The 12,872-nt window shown below is 38.7% G+C and overlaps 1 protein-coding gene across 3 annotated transcripts in view; it reads left to right on the top strand.

The window, feature by feature from the left end:
• Positions 1-579: 579 nt before the first annotated feature.
• Positions 580-12,872, top strand: part of LOC149313033 (N-heparan sulfate sulfotransferase 4) — a 164,792-nt gene continuing 152,499 nt past the window's right edge. For all 3 annotated transcript variants that reach the window (XM_089527066.1, XM_089527067.1, XM_089527068.1), the window contains exon 1: positions 580-936. The gene's annotated coding sequence lies outside the window, so the exon portion shown is untranslated. The remainder of the gene's footprint in view (positions 937-12,872) is intronic.

Here is a 12,872-nt window from a genome sequence, read left to right on the forward strand (position 1 = left end):
GGAGGGTTGAGACCCTATCAGTCTTGGACAAGCATGACACTCCTGCTCTATCCCCACATCCCTGCTTTAAGACTTTCTTTCTGATGACAGAAAAATGGCTCATCAAACTTTTCATTTCTCTCCAATGTCTCTTTTCCCCAGCTTTTTCAGTGTTAGGTGTCAAAAGTCAGGTATGGCATTTCCCACTTCTGGATCTAATGCAGCCAGGTGATAGAAAAATGGGGTTCAACTGTACAGTGACAGATTATGCAAATCCTTCAGGAGCAGCTAATCAATCACCCCAGTGTGAGAAGAATGCAGCTGATCTCTGAATTAGCTACTGCTGCTGGTGCTGCTGGAATGTGTTTGGTGTGTAACCCCACACTGCACTGTCTGGATGACATCACAACCGCTTCTAGTCCTTGAAAACCTTGAGGATGATTAGCTGAAGGAATTGGCTGCTTCTGCCAATCATAATCTGCCAAAGCTGCCTTTATAGTTCTATAGACATGCTGAGGGAGGGAGGGAGAGAGAGAGAGAAGAATACAGTCAGGCAAGAGTCGAAGCCACAGAAGCAGCTGGTAGTCGGATGATGAAGTAGTTCCCATAGCCTTCTTTTTTCTCCTCTTCGGCAACTGCTCCCCGATGCAATTCTGATGTCCAGAAAAGAAGCTGCATTTTAACGGTGTGCTGAACTGTGGTTTGAATCATTCCAGTTGGCTGGCTGATTTTGGAGAAAGGAGGGGGGGAGGCAGGGACCGTGTGTATAAATAAAAATGTGACTGCTCCTGAGGAGTTCAGTGGACAAGGAATGTCTTTGTGGGTTTATCTGCAAGCAGTGAGCATCATCTTTGGAAAAAAGTAAAGGAGAAACTCCTATCTTACCTGGGACTGAATGAAGAACATCTTAGGGACAAACTTCCCATGGGCTGCTACTTGGAAAGAACATCTCATTGGGTAAGCTTATTTTCTATTCTCTAGTTTGCACATCGTGTTGGTTAGGATGAGTTGTAATGCCCTTTTAGATGTATATGAACAGATAAATGTGGAATGCCTCCAGGGATGTAAATAATGTTTATTATATTATGTAGGCTGACTGAACAGGGAGAAGCAAGATGTATCATCCACACTTTGCGAAGGGAATTTTGGATCTGTAGTGCTTTTCATTTATGTTTCAGAGCTATGGGCCCCCATTAAATACATAGCTGTGATCTTTCCACTGATAAATGTTGGTCCTAGCAAGACTAGAATAGTAGAATTAAGTTAGCTGTAAATGAGTGACAGGGAGGAAAAGGACAAAATTAAGTTGAAACTCTTTCTCTGGAGTTGTACTTCATGCTCTCCACTTTCTGACAACTGTGCCTGTTTGTTTAAAAAGAAATCAAGCATAGGCAGACCAAAAGATTGTGATTTCCTAAGAAGATGACAATTTTGTGCTCCTCCACTAGGAACTAATCTGGTAAGTGGTTGGAATAAGCAAATGTGGTCTCTTCCACTGTTTTTGTAGTTGAACAGCATCCATCTGGGATGTTTAAAACTGAGTGATTGTTCCCTGCTTGCTTTAGACTGGAAGAGCAGGGGGGATGTGAAGGAAAAGGCAACAAGATATGAAGAGAAAGTGCCAACTGCTGCAAAATTAGAGCATGGCATCCCAGCCATTATATTTTCTGGCTCCAAGTTGCTGCTGCCAGTAATAAATACTCAAAGGAAAGTTATTCCTAGAAGTGAATCATATTCTTCATAGTTGCTGGAAGTCAATGTAAACCACGTGAAGGCAGCTACAGCTACTTCTGTTCTAGTTCCCTTGTATGCCTTATTCGTTAAGGGAAACCACTTTACAATTACATAACCCAAGGAAGCAATTCTTAAAACACACACATACACACAGAGTAATCCTTATTAGCCATGCCATATGAGGTTAGTCATGTCCAGCTGGAAGTAAACGTGTTTGAACTATGGCTATTCCAGGTAAGTGAGCAAAGGTTTGCACCTTTAGAGCTATTCTTCAAATATCCTTTGTTTTAGGGAGACATGAATTTCCAGTATCAATCCAGCAAGAAATACAATCATGTTATGTATGTGTAATACTGTATATACTCATGTATAAGTCTAGAAATTTTAATCAAAAAATTGACCCCAGAAACCTAGGTCGACATCCATGGGTCAATGTAAATACCATACTTTAACACCTATTAAAAAGAGAACCATCCCTGGTGAAATGCAAGAGTGATATCTCTCTTGGAAGCACTGATCTCTCTCTGCTCTCTCTTCCATTCATCCTTTAGAGTAAGCCAAAACAGTTATGCCTGCCATAATTTTGTAGGTTCTTTGACATTGTTTTACTTTGCTTTATCATTTAGCTCCTTTGTTTTAAGTTTTACCCTTGACTTATCCAAGGGTCATATCAAAATCCATAATTTTGCTCCCAAAACCTGTCCTCGACTTATACATGAGGTCGACTTATAGTCGAGTATATGCAGGTATACTTTGATATGTTTTATATCCAGTTATTCTGTTCTGTTGTTAGAGGAAAAGATGAATCTACTATTATAAAGCAATTTCAGTCATGTGAAAGGACTGTATTACAATAAGGAGTTGGTAGCCCAGTTCTCAGTCAAGTCAAAGAAAGAACTGGGCTTTCACATTTCTCTGAGTGCTTTTAGATGCCTCCCCCCCCCCCCAGCATTTCACATGTCAAGGTATTACCTGGAAGCTTAACTTTGTGCAGAAATGTTGAAGATTTGTTTCAGTGCCTTGTGGCATTTCTTTTCCTAGCCTTGGAGCCACTCGTTGATTCTCTGCACATGTTTAATGCCTTATAGCCTTCAGCAAGCCAAATATTCACTACTCAGTGCCAACCTGGCAGAGAGTAAGCTCTTTCGGTAATGCTACTGAATAGTTCTGCTCCGTCTCATCAATATGACAGAAGGAAACAAAGCCTGTGAATTAGTTTGAAATATAAATAGCAATGACTGAGTCACAGACTACTTGCTTGTCATTAACTTCTATCTTTCTATAGAAATTATATACTAGTGCTTCTTAAAATCCAGGAACTTCAGCAGCTCTGATTATTACTTTAAGACTGTCTAGATGCAGAGATAATACAGGAATGAGTGGACAATGTGATCCAAACACTGTGTGCTTATTTTGTGGTGCTTGTAGAATCTTATACTACAGGATTTATATAAAAGTGTGACAATCTAATGCAATGGCAATATAATCTGATTGACACATGCTTCACATAACTGGTCATCATTCCTGATCATTATCTCAATCGTAATATGCTTTCCTGAGAAATAAGACACTGCCTCCAGTTGAAAGTCCAATGTGTTTTTAATACAAGGCAGCTAAGCATTGCTCACAAGTAAAGCTCCTGCAAAAGTTAGAAAGATCTGAAGAGATTTTCTAGCACATTACCTAGCCAGTGCACCAATTTGATTCATTGGCAATGTGTGCATATTATGTGGAGTAGGCAACGTCTCTTGGCTAGACAGCCACATGGTCACATACCTTGTCTATGCCCATATGAAGAGTAAAAACACTGAGTATCTGAATGCTCTCTCTCTCTCACACACACACATTAAACACCAAGTCCTTCTGCAGATACCTGAGATGTGAGAGAAAGCTTTAATCTTTTCCTAGCTGAAAAAATATATTGGGTAGTATTACTGGGACAGAGGAGAGATTATAACCTTCCCAAACATTGCAGGGACCACTGTGCTGTGCAATAGGCTTTCATGTGACTGCTACCCAAGTGATGGGCAAGAATATACAGTCTCTCCCCCTATCACAGTACCTTAAGCAAGTATGTTCTATAGAATATACTTCTATAGTTTTATAGTTTCCTCCCCTATCACAGCACTTGAAGCAAGTATGTTCTGTAGAAAAGTGAGAGGCCATACTCTTGCACCAGTGAGTTCCAACAGGGAAAGTGGGGAGAGAAAAAGCAATAACTTAATTCGTAGCCACCTCTTGTTAATTTTGGGGAGGGAAGTGTTCAGCTGGAAAGACCTTTGGGAGTGTGTATGTTGCCCACAGGCTGCATATTGAACTACTTCTGAGAAACTGATACATAACTACCACAAACACTTTTTAAAACTGTGTGACAATGTGTTTGATTTAGATGGGTTGACTTGTTTATGAATATAGTCTTGATTGCACATATGTTGTTGTTGTTGTTGTTGTTGTGTGCCTTCAAGTCACTTCCGACTTATGGTAATCCTAAGGAGAATCTATCACAGGTTTCCTTCGCAAGTTTCTTCAAAGGGGTTTTGGCATTGCCATCCTCTGAGGCTGAAAGTATGTGAATTGCCCAGTCACCAAGTGGGTTTCCATGGATTTAAACCAGAGTTGTAATCCAATGCTCAAACCACTATACCTCACTGGCTTTCTTGATCACACATAGCTAGATGTAAGTCCCATTGAACTCACCAGGTGTTTACTTTTAGAGAAAGATGCCTAGAATCACACTATGAATTCTTCAGTTCTCTTTGGCCTAAATCCAATTGTTTATCCCAACTAGAAGAGATCTGTTGAATCCACAGAACTTATGTAAGTATTGACTTATCAAGCTCCCACTCATTCTGTGGGTCTTTTTCTACTTGAGACTAAGTATTGTACTTAGGCCTTTTCTGTATGGAATGACTGTGAAATTGCTCTTGGAAAGAACAGATTTCCTTGAGTTTACATTCAATATTCTTAAAATTATTCCCACATTTAGGTCAATCACATGCTAAATTCTGAGAAACTTCCCAGAGAAAATGGGGAATCTGACACATCAAATGTTTTTAGCATTACATAGAGATTAAAGCTAATAATTTTCTTTTAGAATATGCCAGCGTCTTGTTTGCAACTAAAAGATGGGAGAAAAAGACAAAAGTATTGTTATCTTCTTTTCTTTTCTTTTCTTTTTTTTTTTTTAAAAAAACCCACAGCAGAAATTCGGAAAAACAGTGTGTACTTACTCTATCCTGTGGGTAAGATGCTTCACAGAGATGCTTAGATGAAAATTAGAATTTGGAAGCAATTCTTTGTTTCTAGGGTCAGAAAAAAGCTGTGATCTTTACTTCTGGGGGCAACAAAGAAGCAGTGGTATTATTTTCAAAAATAACAATAACAACAAAAAGAAATAAGTATTATCATCCTTGCTTTTTGGCATAATAAATAATAACTACTCATTACTTCAAAATTTATATTGGGAAAGATCATTCTGTGGAATGGGGATCATGTTTGTGTTTATCAGTGATTATTTTTTAAAGTTCAAAAGTAGCACACATGCATCCTTAGTAGGGTTATTTTTCTTTCAAAGAAACAGCAGCACATTAGGTTTTTGGATAATATTTCTAAGATTTAATTAAAATCCCAGTGCAGCCTTGGATTCTTCAAGTAATTCTAAACAATTTGCCATCCCCATAAAGTGTGGCATGAGGATTTAATGCTCTGGAGGTATAAGACCAGGCAGCTGTTGCATCTGGAATTAACATATAAAGCCAGTTCACAGATATGCCTTCCTTGAAATGATTTCTGGGAAGAAAAAAAGTAGTTTGTGAAGGTTTCTTGTAATGCATTATTGCATACATGTTGATAATAGGACGTTTTGCTTCCATCAGATGTTTAGAATACTACAGAAAGCTGAACTCTTGATAGTCCATTGATGGCTGGACCATCATCTTCTATTTTCAAATGTTGTAGAACATTTATCTAACAAAATCAGATTTTTTTTTTGCATTTTTATTTTAAATTATTTTAAATCACTCAGATACAACAATATATGCTTATATGTACATAAACTATTGATATAAGTACAGTCCTCCTAGCTTTACCTTAGATTACTTGTTTTTGTTATACAAATAATATTTCGTATAGGTCTATGACTGGCAAGATGTCAAACAGACAGGCAGACCAGCCACTACTAAACAAAAAAGAAAAACACACCGCATTATCACTCACAAAAAATAACCAAGTGTATTGCTTAGTGACATTTCTCTTTTATATTTTCTGTATATCATTATATCCTTTTGGATTCCAAAGTTATCCTCCCAATATTGTAATACTGGCAGCCATTCCTCTGCCAGTTTGTCTTTGGATTTATTTCTAATCAGTTCAGGCCAGTATGGCTGCTGCAAAGAATGTATTCTTGACTAGTTTCTATAAAAACACTATGTGAAAGTACATGAATATACCTGAGCTTTGTCTTCAAAAAAGTTTTTATTTCGTATTGGCAAACTTCCTTTTTGTACTAATGAGAAGTTAGTGTAGCTTTATTTAAGAATACTTTAAAAGGCCTCCTTGATGGTATTCACTGAAAGACACTCAGAACAGTGTTATACCCATTCAAAAAGGAAGAGCAAATGTCCTTAAGATTATTTTAAATGAGAACAGACTTCAGCCTATTAAAAAATGGGTGGCATGAAGAAATTGAATATCATGTATAATAAATCAAAGCTTTTAGTAATTTGGGGATTGTCTACAACAGGAGAAACTGCTGAAGTTCAACCCAAAGCAGATTCTGGCAGTCCTCACAGCTTATGGCTACTTCTGGGGAGATACTGCAGGTTTTGGCCTTTAACCTGACTTTGCTCCAAACTAAGCAAAGACAGGGAAAAGTCTAGTATTTCCCTGAAAACCTAGAGTGATCTTAGGGATTTTGTGTGTGACTAACTGGATTGGGTCCAATTTGTCTCAATCCATAGTTCACATTAAAAATCATGCCATTCCTGTTCTCCACACTAAGCAGCACAGGAAAAGTGGGTGGCTTTTTCTTTTTTTTCTTTTTGGAGCAACCACTGCTGCTTCCTTGTGGTCAGGAACTTCAGAAGGCAGTGCCCCTGCAATCAACTAGGAGAGAGTAGTGCTCTCACAAGGAGCTGGCTGGCTGGCAAGGTTGAGGGAAGCAGGCCAGTAGGACCAATGTGGTGTCAGGCCAGTTGGCACAATGATGCAGTGTCACACCAGATTCAGCCCCTTGCTTGTGATTGCTACTGTGATCAGTCTCGATCAGTCCAGGGCATAGTGCTCTGCATTATGTGGCCAGTGTAGATGTGCTCCAAGAAAGGAACTGTGCTTTAATATCTGAAATATTAATGTAGTGTTTAGTAATAGTGTAAGGTTTTTTTCCCCATGGGATGAGTTTTTCAAGAGAACAAATGTTAATGTACAGCCACATAGGATTTCCCCGCACTGTTGCTCATATAGTCTGGTGGTCATGAACATGGACAATATGTTGGAAGTTCATGGTTGAAGTTACAGTTTACCTATGTATTCATGGATTTGCCTTGGATAAAGGTTTCAGTTCTTCCTCAAATCTTCCTTCTTCACAATTTAGTGAGGTCACACACAAGTGCAGTGAGAAACCTAACTAAAGGTTATAGTGTCACAACGGAAGGGATAAAAGCATTCTTCCTTCTTAAGATAAAACATTAATTTAGTGATGCCTTCATTTGGACAACATGAATTAATTGTAAGTAATTAGTTATTTGAAACCTTAGAAAACTACTGCCTGTCAGAGTTGTTAGTACTGGAGCAGAGGGACCAATGATTTAATTTTATGTAAGTTAGCTTCCTATGTTGCTAATCCTTCAAAAAGATGAGATTTTCTACAATGTAGGATATATGTATATGGCCATTCAATAAGCTGTAAGAATTCCATGTGCATATGATGAACAGGGAGCCCAGAAGTTAGTTAAGGGAGTTAAAGAAAGCTTGAGAAATCCTGTTGTAAAATGAATGTTTCTATAGGGAAAAATAGTGTGAATGAGTCATTTCTAACCAATTGATTGGAAAATTGGGGTGTAATTAGGTAAGTAGTGGCAGCTAAGGGCTACCCTATCAGTTGGGCAGATTTTAGTTTACACTAAACTTTAAAGGAACTATCCAAGGTGCCGAACTGTAGCCTCAAAATAGCTTCAGCACCTTTGGATAGTTCCTTTAAACTTAAAGCAGCTCCACCACCCCACTGGCATGGAAACCACCAGTTAGTAATGAAAGGAAGCCTCTCATTGCCAAGGTGTTTTTTTTAAAAACCACATTGAAATTGTCTCCAAAATAGTTTTGCTTCTTGTGAAGGAGAAATTTCTTACTATATAGGTTACTACACATACCAACTTTATCAGGAATGCTTCAAAAAGCAAAATGACCTTTTCATCTCTATAGCATACTTCTTCCCACCTCTTTCATCTCTGCCACAACCTATTTTCTGTTAAATTTTAGATATAGCTACAATTTCTCCTCTTGTTAAAAGTAGCCCCCAAATTGTCTACTGATAATTCATGGGTCCTACATCATCTAAAGAGCCTGAGAAACAGCGTTGGGGGATGTAGCTCCAATTCTATAATACTGTGCCTTTTTGGTGATGAATATAGGACTGACACTGCCACATAATTACAGATAGATCCAGATAAAATTCACCTTGGGTCCCATATTAGATACCTTGGCTCCCATAATAGGAGAAAAGCAGGATAAAATTAAATTAAATTAAATTAATAAAATAGATTAGAGATTAATCTGTTTTCTGCTTTCTCCTTTCTGCATGACCAGCCTGGCAATGAGGGCTGGCAATCAAACCTAAAATGGTGACAAAATGCCACCTCTTCCTATTCCAAGTACAAAAAGCAAAGTGGGATTTTTTTTTCCAGCTCTCATGATTGGACAACATCCTCTGCAGAAGGCAGCAGGCTAGCTTAGGGTGTACAGGGCAGGCTACTTAGTATGCAACTTCCTGTTTCAACAACTTCTTTCTGTCATCCAGATTCTACCACCTGGTGATTGTCTTACTCTTCCTAATGGCAGGTTTTCTGTTAATACAAGGAAAAGAATGATCTGGGAAATATAGTTTTTGGTGGGGAAACATTCTGGTTTGGATGAGAAATAATATAAAGTTATCTTCCTTCCTTCCTTCCTTCCTTCCTTCCTTCCTTCCTTCCTTCCTTCCTTTCCTGAAAATGTAGTGGGTCCTCTGGAAAGTCTTTTCATGTACAGTTCCAAACTTCCTTGTGTATAGACATAATAGGAAAACCAGAGGCAAAATGAGTGCAGATGGCAGCAATTCTTATCATTTTATGGTGTGCCATGATTACAGACATTCTTAGCAGTAGGGCACCAGCTGCACTCAATCACACCCAACAACCCAAGATACTTTCCTGTCTAAGAAGGAAGGGCACTGTATGGTACTCATCCCTAGGTACAGGTATATAATCAGTAAATTCAGCCAAATCTTTTTAGTCCATGAAGCAGAAAATGCCACTACCACCAATCCCTCTTCCTGGAAGAAAAAGAAACCTACAATAATCACAAATGAAATAGCCAACTAAAGCATAATAACTCTAAAAATGCCATCCAATGCATTTGCCTCATTAGATAATTTAGGTTCCTCTCTCACCCCAGATGCCCTGCAGATATGTAAGACAACAGTATCCATCTTAAACAGGGAGATGCCATGTAGGGTGTATGGGTGGGAAAGGCTGGGCTAATGGCAGGATTGAGCCAGTCTGGCATCTAGTTTATATATAATGTCTTCACTCAAACATGTTCCCTAAAGGAGAAGAACAGTCATGTGTTCAGTGTAGCTTCAGTCTCATTACTATTAGGGGTTGGGTGGAGATTGGCTTCACTATAATTATGGTACATCAGGATAGCCATAATCAAGTGATCTTTTCCTAAGCCTTTTTGCATTTGCAGGGATATTTCTCTTCAGGGTAAGTCCAAAACATTTTGTTGCATGAGACAATAGAGACAGAAAATTGCCCAAAGGTTATTCTGGAACTTGAGACAGAAAATACCACAATTACATCTTCTCATTCCTGGCAATTAAAGTACAATAACAAGTGAAATAACTAACCATGAGCTCCCGTTTCATGACATCCAAAATCTGTGTCCTCAGGTGGACTCCTCACCCTGACTAATATTAGGAACAGGCCTCACCCTGGTAGTGACACCAGCTACTGCTTCCTCTAATGCAGCTGGAATAGCAGAAAAGGAATGTTCTGAATGTTTGCATTTAGAGGCAGTCAGGGCTGATCAGAGTAGCAAATTAATATCTTGTGTGAACTAAGCACTTAAGTTAATGGAATATTGGAAGGATGTGCCATAACAATGCTTTGCGCTCTCTCTCTCTCTCTCTCTCTCTCTCTCTATATATATATATATATATATATATATATATGGTTTGGTGATCATAATATGGATTTGCTTGCCTGGAAATTAGCCTGAAGTGTAAATCATCAGATGAAGTTGTTTTTGCACTATGCACAAAACAGACTAGTATACAGAGAACAAAATGTCAGCTCTTGAACATCACCGAATAGTGTGAAGGAGAACATTTGGCATCCTTTAATGGCACCCCAGAGTGTGCTGGAAAAAGGCAGCATCCAACACAGTGTTGATGCACTTAGAATGACTCTGTCATTTGAGATGCTGAAATGTAATAGGGTGTGGTGTTCACAAACATTGACAGCAGTAGTATGCAGTAGCCAGAAACCTAATCACATATCTTCCTAAGGTTTAGGTGGAATCTCTTTTCCTGTAGCTAGCATCCATTGAGCCATGTCCTATTCTCTGGAGCAGCAGAAAATAAGCTTGCTCCATACTCAATATGACACCCTTTGGAATGTAAACAAAGATTTTGGTAATGAAGGGGCTCCATCCCAGGAAAGTGGGAGTTGGTTATCCTCATGCTGAACATATACTCATCTGAACATGTTGCTAAACATTCAGCCATTACCAGAAGTACAGCCATCCACCTTGTGATATACACACTAGCAAATCAACCCTTAAATTGAGACTGAACTGGGGAAGCTTGGGATCCTGGAGCACTTTTATGGTGACAGCAGGAAATCCTTCGCTTTGATATGAAGCCTTGTGTATGCACAGGGAGCTGCTATATAGAATTTTTTCCCATTTATTTTAAGAGGGGCAGCTTTGAATCTAGTTGATAGTCATACGTAGGTGTGTAAAGGAATTTAGATCATTTCCAGGTCAGGAGTGGGGAATATTTGGTGTGTCAGTTAGTTTGGATTACAACCTCCACAGTCACTTACTCTTGGCTATGAAGGGTAAGACTGATGAAGCTACAGGTAAGAATGTCTGGAAAACCAAAGTCTGCCTAGTCTTGTCCAAAGTTTTAAGATACACATTTCAATTAAGTATAGCATGTTACTTCATTAGAATGTTTTGAAAAATGTTTAAGAATGCTATTGTAATATGCCATGCTTAATTTCTAATACATATATTGTTGTTGTGCTGGTGTGGGAATTATCCAAAACCATAAGTTGTAATTTTACCTGATTTTTCCCATGTACAGAGAAATCATTGATTGGACTCACAACTTCTTTTACTTAGGGGATTATCATACAGAGGCTTACCATCCCCCAGATGTCACCAAATTATCAGTAAAGTGTGAGAGTGTGATCGCCGGTTGTGCTTGTCCCTCGTGATTAAATTGTCATAGAGGCGTCCTGTATTAAAGCATTCACGGAGCAGCCATTTCTCTGCATAATGGCAGTTCCCCACAAAGAAGGAAAAGTGAAGGCAGAATGTGCCTCCAGGTTGAGATGTTTATCAGCACTTCAATTCTCTCAGTGGGCTTGCACGAGCTTATGCTCATTCCCACAAGTATTCAATATTCATTGTGCCAGTGCACCAGTTGTAAAGTGTAATGGTGTGTACCAGTTTGCATAACTGATTTTTCCCAGAGAAATACAAGAAACAAGAGCACATTATCTCTGTATAAAGTATTTTTTTTAAAGACTAGAGGGATATGGGTCAAAAGTTTTAAATATAAAAAGTATAAGCTGCGCATATGCCCCAAAATTAGAATTGGGATATAGTAGCTTCCTGTGATATCTGACAGGAAGCCAGTGGGTTCAGAAGCTGATATGGAACTGATGTAGGAAAGCAGAAGGACAAAAAGCTCTTTTCTATGCCAAATTGTCTCTTTGAATCACAGTCTATGTATAGTCAGATACATTTGCCAAACGTTTTAAAATTATCCCTTTCCTACTACATTTCTCTATATAAATTTCTGAGCCAAATGAACCTTTGGGCTTTGCTGCTTTTTGAGCATGATGTCATGGTTGCACAACTCCTTATAATGTTATTAAAGCAGTTTCAATTTGGCATCGCTCTAACACTCTAAACATATTTAGTCATGTGCCCTCCAAGCAATTTCCCAGTACTTTTATAACCTAAAGACCTGTGATTTCATCAAGGTGAGGAATCCCTCCACCCGATAACAGACAGTAACTATTCCAGACCTAGTAGCTAATTACAGAGAGGATTACTCTGAAGGATTGCCATCAAGTGACTGAACAGCTAGGTTGATCTTCAGGTGACAAACACCCACTGCTGAAGCCCTTCCAGCCTGGTAAATCTGTCAGAGCGTACACTCTATTGGCATAGCCTTTGAAAATATTTCCATATCATCATGAGATAGTAGGGTAAGACCTGTCACAGCTGTTCAATTTAACTTTCTCTTTCAATGAGACGATCTCCCATTGTCTTAATGTAGCATAACTCACTCTCCTCACTTAAGAGATCTTAAAGAACATGAATAAATTAACCTAGCCTATATACATTATTTCTAGACTATATAGGCTATATAGTCATTTCTACATCTCTTTCAGCAAAGATGATAATTTTTTTTAAAAAAAACATAAATGTATGCAAAATTTAATCTCGCATTCAGTGGTTTTCTGCTCCTTCTCACCACACACTGGCTAAAAGCAATTTAGAAATGGTATACTGCTAGTGTAATAGACTTCCTTTTCTTCTCTCCTTCAGCCTACAGTGCTTCCCCCAAACCCTCCTAAAGAGCAGGTTTTGAGGGGACGGGGAGCAGGAGGGAAATTAGTGTTCTTTGGGTTTTTGCTGGTGGAAGCAGTTCTGTCAGTAGAAAATCT

This window comes from Sceloporus occidentalis, unplaced genomic scaffold (genome assembly GCF_023333645.1).
Source record: "Sceloporus occidentalis isolate IW3139 unplaced genomic scaffold, rSceOcc1.0.p SCAF_5, whole genome shotgun sequence".
NCBI lineage: Eukaryota > Metazoa > Chordata > Lepidosauria > Squamata > Phrynosomatidae > Sceloporus > Sceloporus occidentalis.